Genomic DNA, 12,570 nt, shown 5'->3' with positions numbered 1-12,570 from the left:
GAAAACAATTGTGGTCCTAAAACAAAACCTTGATGAACACCGAAACATACCACTGACTTGTCAGAGGACAAACCGTCCACAGAGACAAACAACGGGGGGGCTATACATTCTGTGGAAAATAATGAACGACGTGGAGCTGACCTTCCATGGAGTTGCATTATTTTCCAGAGAACGCATAGATTGGCCGGTAGAAATGTGTTCATCAGGTCTCTGGAGTGGTGCAGCGGTCTAAAGCACTGCATCGCAGTGTTGCGGTGTCCCTACAGCCTGGGGTTCGATCCCAGCCTATGTCATTACCTCCCGTTACCGGGAGACCCATAAGGCTGTGCACAAGTGGCCCAGCGTCGTCCATGTTAGGGGAGGGTTTGGCCGGGGGGGCTTTACTTGGCTCATTGCGCTCTAGCGACTCCTTGTGGCGTGCCGGGTGCCTGCAGGCTGACCTCGGTCATCAGTTGAATGGTATTTCCTCTGACACATTGGTGCAGCTTCCTGGTTAAGTGAGCGGGTGTTAAGAAGCGTGGTTTGGCGGGTCATGTTTCGAAGGACGCATGACCTTCGCCTCTCCCAAGCTCGTTGGTGAGTCACAGCGATGAGACAAGATCGTAATCACAAAATTGAGGAGAAAAAGAAAATGTTCATCCACTGCAGTAGCTTGCAAGTTTACTAGATAGCTACAGTAGTTGCGTAGTAACCAAACACACAGACCATCAGTCCTAGCTATCTGTTATGAAAATTGAATTCGACAATGCCAATAATGTTTTCAATTCAACTTTTGGTTTCTAAACTAGCTCAATGTCACACCCTGATCTGTTTCACCTTTCTTTGTGCTTGTCTCCACCCCCCCAGGTGTCGCCCATCTTCCCCATTATCCCCAGTGCATTTATACTTGTGTCCTCTGTTTGTCTGTTGCCAGTTCGTTTTGTTTCGTCAAGCCTACCAGCGTTTTCCCCGTGTTCCTATCTGTCTCTAGATCCTGTTTTCTAGCTTTCCTTGTTTTGACCATTCTGCCTGCCCTGGCCCCAAACCTGCCTGTCATTCTGTACCTTGCCATACCACCCTGGATTACTGACCCCTGCCTGCCCTGACCCTGAGCCTGTCTGCCGTTCTGTACCTTTCAGACTCTGCTCTGGACTACTGACCTCTGCTTGCACTTGACCTGTCGTTTGCCTGCTTCCCTGTTTGAGTAATACACTTTTGTTACTTCGAAACTGTCTGCATTTGGGTCTTCTCCTGAGCCTTGACACTCAAACATAGACCATATAAGAATGAACTATAGCCATTGAATTCTACCATGCAAATATACTGTGTGTTATAGGGGAAATAATGCACAGTCTAAAATGCCCTTCAAGCCAATCAGAGACAAGTATTCAACAATTCCGTTGTATAAGTTATATCGAAGTCCAAACACACAGAGATACGTAGCTAAAACCATCTCCATCATGTCTTCTGTGGGGACACTTGAATTTGAGAGGAAAGGGGCACAATGTGATTTGGCTGGAGCAGAGGAGGAAGAGATCATTATGTTTTCTTCTCCCTGCTCTCGCTCTCCTCTCAAAATATATGGTCCACAGTCACTCTTAAAAGGACAAGATGATGACATCACCTTCCAGTCCCGAATACGGATTGGTGAAATGAAAGAGTGATAAAAAAAAAAAAATTAAAAGCAGGAACCAATTTGTTAGATGAAACATTTCTCATGCAGGCGCATGGTGATTTAGAAGGGTCAAGCCACCGACGGTGGGACAAGGCTTTACCTCCCTAAAACACGGCATTCTGTCAATCTAACTCACCGCCAGACTTTCCAATTATAGACTGCAGACGCAAGAAGGTCAGAAGCGTATTAAAAGTAAAGATTACCATTCCCTAAGCATATTAAAAGCTACCTCCTCCTGAAAATGTGCCTTATTTGCTAACTTATGCCACTGTAGTGTAGGAGTGCAGGGGAAATATCAGATATGTGTGAGATGTGTATATGTGACAGTTGTATTGGAGGGTTGTCGCAGAATGATACATTTTCATTCATGCAAATGTTCACAACACACATGAACACAAGCAGCCAGCCAGCCATACAGACGCACACACACACACACACACACACACACACACACACACACACACACACACACGCACACGCACATGGCACGCACGCACAAGCACACACACAAACACACACACGCACATAGCACACATACACTACCCTACGTATTTATTTGGACAAGAAAGTTTAAACTTTTGATCTGGCTCTGTACTCCATCATTTTGGATTTGAGGCTACAGTACAGAATGTAACCTTTTATTTGAGGGTATTTTCATGCATATCTGTTTTACCATTTAGAAATTAAAGCAGTTTTTTTTATATCTAGTCCCTCCATTTGAAGGTGTCATAAGTATTTGGACAAATTCACTATTGTATTACATCTGGTAAAAAGTTTAGTATTTGGTCCTATATTCCTAGCACGCAATGACTACATCACACTTGTGACTCTACAAACTTGTTGGATGCAGTTGCAGTTTTTGTTGTATTTTGGATTATTTTGGGGAGTCACTTTTATTCTAAATAAGAATAGAATATGTTTCTGAACCCTTCTACATTAATGTGGATTCTACCATGATTACGGACATTCATGAATGAGTCATGAATAATAACGAGTGAGAAAGTTACAGATGCACAAAGGTCATACATACCCCCAAGACATGCTAAACTCTCCCCATTACCAATAACAGGCTGTATGATATTTATGCAAAATCATGGTAGAATCAACACACACACACACACACACACACACACACACACACACACACACACACACACACACACACACACACACACACACACACACACACACACACACACACACTGATCTGACCACCGCAAACTGATCCCATTCTCCAAAGCCCCGCATTTCCTATTACTAAACAAAGGCAGGGTCGGGAGGAATTCCAGATTATCTATAAACCCCGTAAGTAGTCAGGAGAAATGTGAAGCCATTTTGGTGTTTCTCTCTTTCCTATTTTCAGTTCTCATAACCATGCTCTCTGCCAGACAGAGGTGTTACTTTTTCACCAAGTAAACACACGCACATTCTCTCTTTCACCTCTTCCCACCTCCTCGTACCTGTGGGTGTGTGTTGTCATCTAGAAAATGTGATATTTCACATTGGACATGACACTCACATGTATGCCAACAGTATGAAGCAGAGGTGCTCAGCTTGCTTACAGAGCCCGAGGACTTACGCAGGTGAACACATTCTCTGAAATACCACACTTCTACACAATGAGTGCATTCCAAATGGCACCCTATTCCCTATAGAGTATCAAATCAAGAAATCAAATCACATTTAATTTGTCACATGCGCCGAATACAACAGGTGTTGTATTATAGTGAAATGCTTACCTACAAGCCCTTTAACCAATGATACAGTTTTAAGAAAATGACAAAAAAATTAAAATTAAGAAAAAAGTAAGAGATAAGAAAAACAAATAATTAAAGAGCTGCAGTGAACAACAATAGCTATATACAGGGGGTACTGGTACAGAGTCAATGTGTCAATGTGCAGGGGGCACTGGGATAGATGTTATTGAGATAATTATGTACATGCAGGTAGGGTTGTTAAAGTGGCTGTGCATAGATCATAACAGAGAGTAGTAACAGCGTGGGGGTGGGGGTGGGGGTGGGGTGGGAGTGCAAATAATCTGGGTAGCCATTTGATTAGCTGTTCAGGAGTCTTATGGCTTGGGGGTAGAAGCTGTTAAGGAGCCTTTTGGTCCTAGACTTGGTGCTCCAGTACCTCTTGCCGTGCCAATTTTAGGGCCTTCCTCTGACACCACCTGATATAGAGGTCCTGGATGGCAGGAAGCTTGGCCCCGGTGATGTACTGGGCCGTACGCATTACCCTCTGTAGTGCCTTGCGGTCCGAGGCTGAACAGTTGCCGTACCAGGTAGTGACGAAAACCGCCTGGATGCTCTCGATAATGCTGCTGTAAAACCTTTTGAGGATCTGAGGACCAATGCCAAATCTTTTCAGTCTCCTGAGGGGGAATAGGTTTTGTCGTGCCCTCTTCACGACTGTCTTTGTGTGCTTGGACCATGTTCGTTTGTTGGTGATGTGGACGCCAAGGAACTTGATGCTCTCAACCTGCTGCACTACAGCCCCGTCGATGAGAATGGGGGCATGCTCGGTCCTCTATTTCCTGTAGTCCACAATCATCTCCTTTGTCTTGATCACGTTGAGGTAGAGGTTGTTTTTCTTGCACCACATGGTCAGGTCTCTGACCTCCTCCCTATAGGCTGTCTCATCGTTGCCTACCACTCTTGTGTCATCAGCTAACTTAATGATGGTGTTGGAGTTGTGCCTGGCCGTGCAGTCATGAGTGAACAGGGAGTACAGGAGCGGACTGAGCACTCACCCTTGAGGGGCCCACGTGTTGAGGATCAGCGTGGCGGATGTATTGTTACCTACCCTTACCACCTGGGGGCGGCCCGTCAGGAAGTCTAGGATCCAGTTGCAGAGGGGGATTTTTAGTCCCAGGGTCCTTAGCTTTGTGATGAGTTTTGAGGGCACTATGGTGTTGAACACTGAGCTGTAGTCAACGAATAGCATTCTCACATAGGTGTTCCTTTTGTCAAGGTGGGAAAGGGCAGGGTGGACATCAATAGATATTGCATCGTTTGTGGATCTATTGGTGCGGTATGCAAATTGGAGTGGGTCTAGGGTTTCTGGGATAATGGTGTTGATGTGAGCCATGACCAGCCTTTCAAAGCAATTCATGGCTACAGATGTGAGTTCTATGGGTCAGTTGTCATTTAGGCAGGTTACCTTAGCGTTCTTGGGCACAGGGTCTATGGTGGTCTGCTTGAAACATGTTGGGATTACAGACTCAGACAGGGAGAGGTTGAAAATGTCAGTGAAGACAGTTGCCAGTTGGTCAGCGCATGCTCGGAGTACATGTCCTGGTAATCTGTCTGGCCCAGCAGCCTTGTGAATGTTGACCTGTTTAAAGGTCTTACTCTCATCGGCTTCGGAGAGTGTGATCACACAGTCATCCGGAACAGTTGATGCTCTCATGCATGTTTCAGTGTTACTTGCCTCGAAGCGAGCATTGAAGTTATTTAGCTCGTCTGGTAGGCTCCTGTCACTGGGCAGCTCTCGGCTGTGCTTCCTTTGTAGTCTGTAATAGTTTGCAAGCCCTGCCACATCCGACGAGCGTTGGAGCGGGTGTAGTACGATTTGATCTTAGTCCTGTATTGACACGTTGCCTGTTTGATGGTTCGTCGGAGGGCATAGCGGGATTTCTTATAAGCTTCCGGATTAGAGTCCCGCTCCTTGAAAGCGGCAGCTCTACCCTTTAGCTCAGTGAGAATGTTGCCTGTAATCTATGGCTTCCGGTTGGGGTATTTACGTACAGTCACTGTGGGCATGACGTCCTCGATGCACTTATTGATAAAGCCAGTGACTGATGTGGGGTGCTCCTCAATGCCATCGGAAGAATCCCGAAATATATTCCAGTCTGTGATCGCAAAACAGTCCTGTAGTTTAGCATCTGCTTCATCTGATCATTTGTTTTATAGACCGAGTCACCGGTGCTTCCTGCTTTAATTTTTGCTTGTAAGCAGTAATCAGGAGGATAGAGTTATGGTCAGATTTGCCAAATGGAGGGCGAGGGAGAGCTTTGTACTTGTCTCTGTGTGTGGTACAGAGGTGGTCTAGAATCTTTTTACCTCTGGTTGCACGTTTAACATCTTGATAGAAATTCGGTAAAACTGATTTCAGTTTCCCTGCATTAAAGTCACCGGCCACTTGGAAATCCACCTCTGGATGAGCTTTTCCTGTTTGCTTATGGCGGAATACAACTCATTTAGTGCGGTTTTAGTTCCAACCTCGCTCTGTGGTGGTATATAGACAGCTACGAAAAAGCAGATGAAAACTCTCTGGGTAAATAGTGAGGTCTGCAGCTTATCATAAGATACTCCACCTCAGGCGAACAAAACGTTGAGAATTCCTTAGATATCGTGCACCAACTGTTGTTTACATAAATGCATAGGCCCCCACCCCGTGTCTTACCAGAGGCTTCTGTTCTGTCTTGCCGATATGGTGTATAACCCTCTATGTTCTTAATGTCGTCATTCATCCACAACTCGGTGAAGCATAAAATATTACAGTTTTTTTATGTCCCTTTGGTAGGATATACATGCTTTCATTTCGTCCCATTTACTTAATAGTGATTGAACGTTAGCTAGCAGAATGGAGGGCAAGGGCAGATTAGCCACTCGTCGCCTGGTCCTCACAAGGCAACCTGATCTTTTGCCTCGGATTTGCCGTTTCCTTTTCCAGTGAATCATGGGGATCGGGGCCTGGTCGGGTGTCAACAGTATATCCCTTGCGTCCAGTTTGAGGTGAGCAATCCCAGTTCTGATGTTTAGAAGCTCTTTTCGGTCATAGGAGACGGTAGCAGCAACATTATGTACAAAACAAATTACAAACCATGCAAAAACAAACAAAATAGCATGATTGTAGCAGGGCTAGCAGGTAATAGGGCTGTGACCAGTGGAGGCTCCTCATAGGAGGAAGGGGAGGAGCATCCTCCTCAGTGAATTTTATTTAAAGAAAATAGTGAAACATTAAAAAAGTTATCCTTTTTAGATAAAACTATACTAAATATATTCACGTCACCAAATAATTCATTAAAACACACTGTTTTAAATTAAGGTCTACACTAGCCTCAACAGCACTCTGTAGGGTAGCATCATGATTTAGCCGGAGGACAGCTAGTTCCTGTCCTCCTCTTGGTACATTGACTTCAATACAAAACCTTAGAGGTTCGTGCTTCTCATCCCCTTCCATAGACTTGCACAGTAGTTATGACAACTTCCAGAGGACGTCCTCTAACCTATCAGAGCTCTTGCAGCATGAACTGACATGTTGTCCACTCAATCAAAGAATCAGAGAATGAATCTAGTACTGAAAGCATAAGCTACAGCTAGCTAGCACTGAAGTGCATGAAATGTTGTGAGTAGTTGACTCAAAGTGAACGAAAGACAACAATTGAACAGTTTTGAACAAAGTAATTTCTTCACAAATGAAGGAGAAGTGAGAGAGAGAGAGAGAGATAGCTATATTTTGTTGTATTTTATTTCACTTCAATTACTTAGCTATGGAATGCAGCTAGCTAGTTTAGCCTACTCAAACACCCAGCTCAAACAGAGGGAGATGCTATGTTAGCTAGCTGACTATGGCTTTCCAACACTGGAACTCTTTCAAGTCAAGGTAAGGTTTTGGTTTTACAAATGTATTGCCACCGGGGGCTGCCGGCATAACTGCTAAACTGCTTGCTGCTGACTGTACACTATACTGTATGATTGTAGCAATTTTACTAACACGTTAGTTCTAGTGGCTATGTTGACAATGACATTATGATATGAAGGTTTGGCTTGGAAAAGTTTTTCGGCTGGTCACAGACAGCTAATGTGTTGTGCACTGAAGTCCACAAGTGAAGGGAGAAGGTGAGAGGATGAGATCGCATAGATGAGAGAAAAAATTCACGAGCAAAGTGATCATGCTGGTTGTATGTGGCTGATATGAAAGTGAACTGTGTTTGCGTGTGATCAGGGGTATATTCATTCCACCGATTCTGTTGAAAAACATATCTTAAACAGAAGCAAACGGAACAAAACAGGGATAAACACACCTGAATTTGTCCAATAGAAACTCTCTTTGCAAGTGTTGGACTAATGATTACACCCTAGATCAGCTACAGGCAGGCAAGAGGGTGCAAGGCGGGATTGAATGTGTCAATGTCTGTCACCTTGATTACTGAAATGTCTCTCGGACCTGTGCACCTACATTGTAAACTTTCATTCATAGGCTAGATTGTAGCAACCTCATGATGGGCATAGGGAAAATTTGAGTATCATGTAGTAGCATAAACCTATTGATGTTACATTGAGCTGGTTGTATGGAATTTGAATGAGAGTCATTCAATGTGCTGTAATAGAAGTAAGGCCATGCTCATAAAAAAAAAATCGTCCTCCCTCAGCTTAAACGGCACCAACCACGGTCATGGAATTTTGGATGATGATAATTGGCCCGCCAAATGACTGCTGTCTCCGTAATAATCGTTAGATTAGCAAAAAATGATTATAATAATAATTAGACACACATTCTTCCCTCTCCTCCGTTCCTGACTGCAAGTGCAGCCATATAATATATTTCTGTGTGCTGCGGCTGCACCTTGCCACGCCTTTCAACGTGTGCTCGTTTGCTACAACACCTTGCTGTGTTTCAGTAATGAGTAACAAACTTTTATCAGGTTTTTAAGAGTCCATGTTACCACGAAGCGAACCCAACCACACTGATGCCCGGTTGTCCCCCCCCACACACACACACACACATACACAAAACCCCGGTTATTTCATTTTCATGAAGTTCTTCATCCATAAACATCAGTTACACAGTTGTACGGTTATTGTGACAGCCCTACTATACAGCATAGTGCACATAAGGTGCCATTTGGGATGCAGTCAGACATTTCCTCAAGAAAACCCTGTCAACCAAGTGTCACTCCTATAACACACGGTCAGACTGTACAAGAAATTTAAAAGAAGACATTTAAACACACAAAAAAAGATAGATTGTTACATTTTGAAATGTCATCCATGTGGATAATGGAGGCTCTCACATATCTCTCTCTGCCTGGCTGTCTGAAAGTCAACCCCTTGGAGTAGCGTGTTTTTGTAAGTCGAAGGCAGCGCCGCAGTGTCAAGCGGGGTCATCAAAATAAACACATATTTTTTCTGCTTTTCGGGAGAGACTGCTTTAGTCATCTCCTTTAAAGGAACCCCCATAAGACGCGTGGACAGACACCTCAGTGGACCAGCTAAGCTGTTGCTAGCAGACATGCTCTGTTATGAACCACGGCCCTTTCCGTCAACAGGATATATCTGTCTCGAAAAAAATAAAAAATAGACGCTTCAAGACGTTCTCTTCTTCTTTTTACCCCCCTTAGCCCTTTCTATCCTCTAAGACTGATACACAGCTCTTGCTTCCTACCATCTGATTCTCTCTCTTCCACCCCTCACCCCCTCCTCCCCTCCTCCCCTCACCCCTCCCTCTGGCATGTCTGGGCATAATTAAAGCTAAAAGGTGAAAGGCACTTCATCAAATGAATGGCTAAAAACACAGCCGACCGTTATTATTATTATCAGTCCAAGTTGACTCGGTGGGTTCCTGTGAAGAAGACAGAGGTGCAACAGAGCAGCACACGTAATCTCTAACTGGATATAATTGCTAGTTGATGGGGGGACGGGGGGGGATTACCAGATATGTTATAAGGTAAACACGATACTCTGTTTCGATGCTCTTCCCTTCACATGTGGTTTCTCAATCTCAGGTCATCTAGCCTGCGTCTGCTCTTAAAAAAAAGGCAACTGCTTGGAAATAGTGTATTAAGTATACGCCGTGTGGGTAAAACGTTGTCTGGGTTATCGGCGTGGCAGCACGTTACGTTGTTTGTCCTTCATCATTTCTAGGGATTTTTTTGCTGTTTGGGGTCTAACACGGGACCAGGCTTGTTTACTTGTCTGTCTACAGTCTTTAGTAGAACCAGGACGATTGAGTCCCAAATGACACCCTAATACCTGTATTGGGCACAACTGCCCTGGTCAAAAGTAATGCACTACATAGGGAATAGGTTGCCATTTGGGATCCAGGCTGTTACGTCTTCTTTATTCATGTATTCAGAATCAAAACAATGATTCTTTCTGTGAGTCCACAAAACAGCCGCTATCCCATAACGAAGAGACGGTCCATTTTTGTCTAAGTGAGTGACGAACGCTAGCCGAACAAACCTTTTGTGTCGAGATTGTCAACATCCTAAAGCAAAAAGCCTTACAGGATGTGTCATTTACATTGTGGTAATAACCTGATATCAGTTTACTGTATGACTCAATAATAATCCAGTGTGTCATTGCCTCCTTTGTAGTTTGGTATTATGCTAATCAATTTATTGTAATTCAATGGGTGAGATTGCAACAACTAGTAGAGAATATCCTATTTTCTAATGTGTCCTGAGTTTCTGGGAGAAATCACCAGCCTAGTCTTAAACACGGGCTTGACATATGGAGATACCGTAGATTTCTGTCAAGGTTTTGAATGATCTCATTAATTTTGACAAGAAATCTACCTACATACTCATATGACTTTTCATGAGTTGGATTTTTTTGGGGGCGGGGGAATCTCCATTTGATTTCTCCCTGTGAGTAGAAGCAGCCCTAATGCACAGGTATCAAGAGGAATTACAGGACTGCTCCTGCCTGCACACTGTCAGACACACTGTCTTGTGATTTCCTAAATACAGTTGGCTGACACAGAAGATGAAGGGGACCGCTGTGAAGTTGTACATAGAAGACCGTGCCTCGTTCTCTATGTTCTCTGGCTCGAACCTTTGAACACAGGATGTGTTTTGCCGGGTTGATTTTTTAAACTCAATTAGCTGAGAGCTTAGCCGTATTCATCCTAGAACCTGAGAAACGTGTCAAAATGTTTTTTTTTGTTTTGTTTGTGTGGTATTCCAAAATGATGTAAACAAAATATTTACATTTTCAATACTTTATTGCACTATTCTTAATTGAAAATGGCTTGTTGTGTGACTCAGTAAGTGATTACTTAAATGGTGACATGAGGTCACTGGTTGCAAACTTTTTTTGATCCAGGCACTCTAAAAAAACCTCCCCGATTGAGTTACAATTCCAATGCCTCATCTGAACCCATTGCCATGCATTCTCAGAGGGGGAGAGTACTGTATATGAAGGAATATAAAAATACAGTGGTATAAAATCACGAAGGATTTCTTTGTGTGTCCTTAAATACAAATTAAAAAACCATCTAGGCGTCTGGTGCCTGGAGAGGTTATGTTTTTATAACTCACATAAATGATTCTCATGATGTGCTGGAAAGTGCACTTCACTAGAACCATTCAAAGAATGGTGAAACACAATTCCGATTCTCTAATATTGTTTACATTATGAACTGTTATGTCTACCATTTAGTAATGTGCGAGGATGTATACTTCTGAGCCTTTTTACACACAGCTAGGGGCTCTTTGCACTACGATGAATTTACGAGAGTTATCGCAAGAATACCCGCCTATACCTAACAGTAATGTAAAGATGCAAATCTCAATTATTTCTGACTTCTCTACGCCATTGCTACACCACCTTAGTGGATAGCGTACTAAAACCAGTTTCAAAGAGAAATTTTCCACATAACTCATGCTTTTACAGTGTAAAGAGGCGGATCTGGCGTCTCAATTTGGCTCTGGCCACACCAAACCCAATGCTACTGTAAGGATATTGTAAACAGAAAGTTGCAAATCTGATCCTACGTCATATATTTTGTTAGCTTAAAAACGTTCTATGTCTGTGTTCCATTCCTTCGGTGATCTGATCTGGAGTCAGTGTGAAGGCAGGTGTGAAGCAGGCGGTCTTACTCTGGAGCACTGATCTGCATTCCTCCTCCCCTCCCAAACAGGAGAGTGAGCGCTTCTTGTAGCCCTGCCAGGATGTCACTCGATACAAGAGCTGAAGATTCCGTTTCAAGCTCCTTGACTTAACAGCATCCTCTGTCAAATGTGTTACAAGAGTTATGTCCCTGTCCCTATAACTCTCTTTCTCTCTCTCTCTCTCTCTCTCTCTTTCTCTCTCTCTCTCTCTCTCTCTCTCTCTCTCTCTCTCTCTCTCTCTCTCTCTCTCTGTCTTTGATGATGGTGGAGAGGATTCAAGTCAGGAGGGAGGGGGGGGTCAATCTTCAGAAGCAGGCAGCTGCAGCAGTAGGGATCTGGCCTGGTGTTGGTGCTGCTGACAGATGTCCTCACTGGGGCTAAGGCAGCACTTCAGCCCAGCCTAGAAGCACCCGACCCGGGTCATGGCTCCAGTCGCACTGCCTCCATACCTACCCACTCCCAGGTCGGCTGGCTGGCTGGCTGGCTGGTTGACTGACTGGCTGGTGCAAGACAATACAGGATCAACTTGATCGCAGTGGGAGTTGTTGAGTCATAACTATCTGCCTCGGTGTCACCTTGAGCTGAGCTGGAAGTTCCAATGATGTAATCCTCACTTCACTCAAAGATAGTGTTATAGTAAGATAAGATAAGATAGGAATCTGCTACTTCATCTACTATAATGAACATGGAAGGGGGAAAAAGACACAACCTTCACTTTGGCATCTTTTTAGAGTTGACAACAGGGAAAACAAAAACACACACAGGATGATTGAGCCGTTGATGCTCTTGAAGGCGCCATTGTAAACGCTCAGCGGCTTTTCAGATCTTTTTGAATATGGCGCTAATTTGGCGACGATGGCGTCTTTTATCGTGCAGCAGATGCTTTTCAATTATGTGAAGTAGTGTGGGGAAAAAGAGCGACTCGGGATGCTCCTGAAGAGTTGGGAGAGGGGGAGGAAGCTTTTAATGGCTACGTCCCAAATGTCATCCTATTCCTTACATAAGTGCACTACTTTTGACCAGGGCCCATAGGTTAGTAGTGCACTATGTAGGGAATAGACTGCCATTTGGCACA

This window comes from Oncorhynchus tshawytscha, linkage group LG29 (genome assembly GCF_018296145.1).
Source record: "Oncorhynchus tshawytscha isolate Ot180627B linkage group LG29, Otsh_v2.0, whole genome shotgun sequence".
Classification (NCBI taxonomy): Eukaryota; Metazoa; Chordata; class Actinopteri; order Salmoniformes; family Salmonidae; genus Oncorhynchus; species Oncorhynchus tshawytscha.
Note: the sequence above shows the minus strand (reverse complement) of the source record.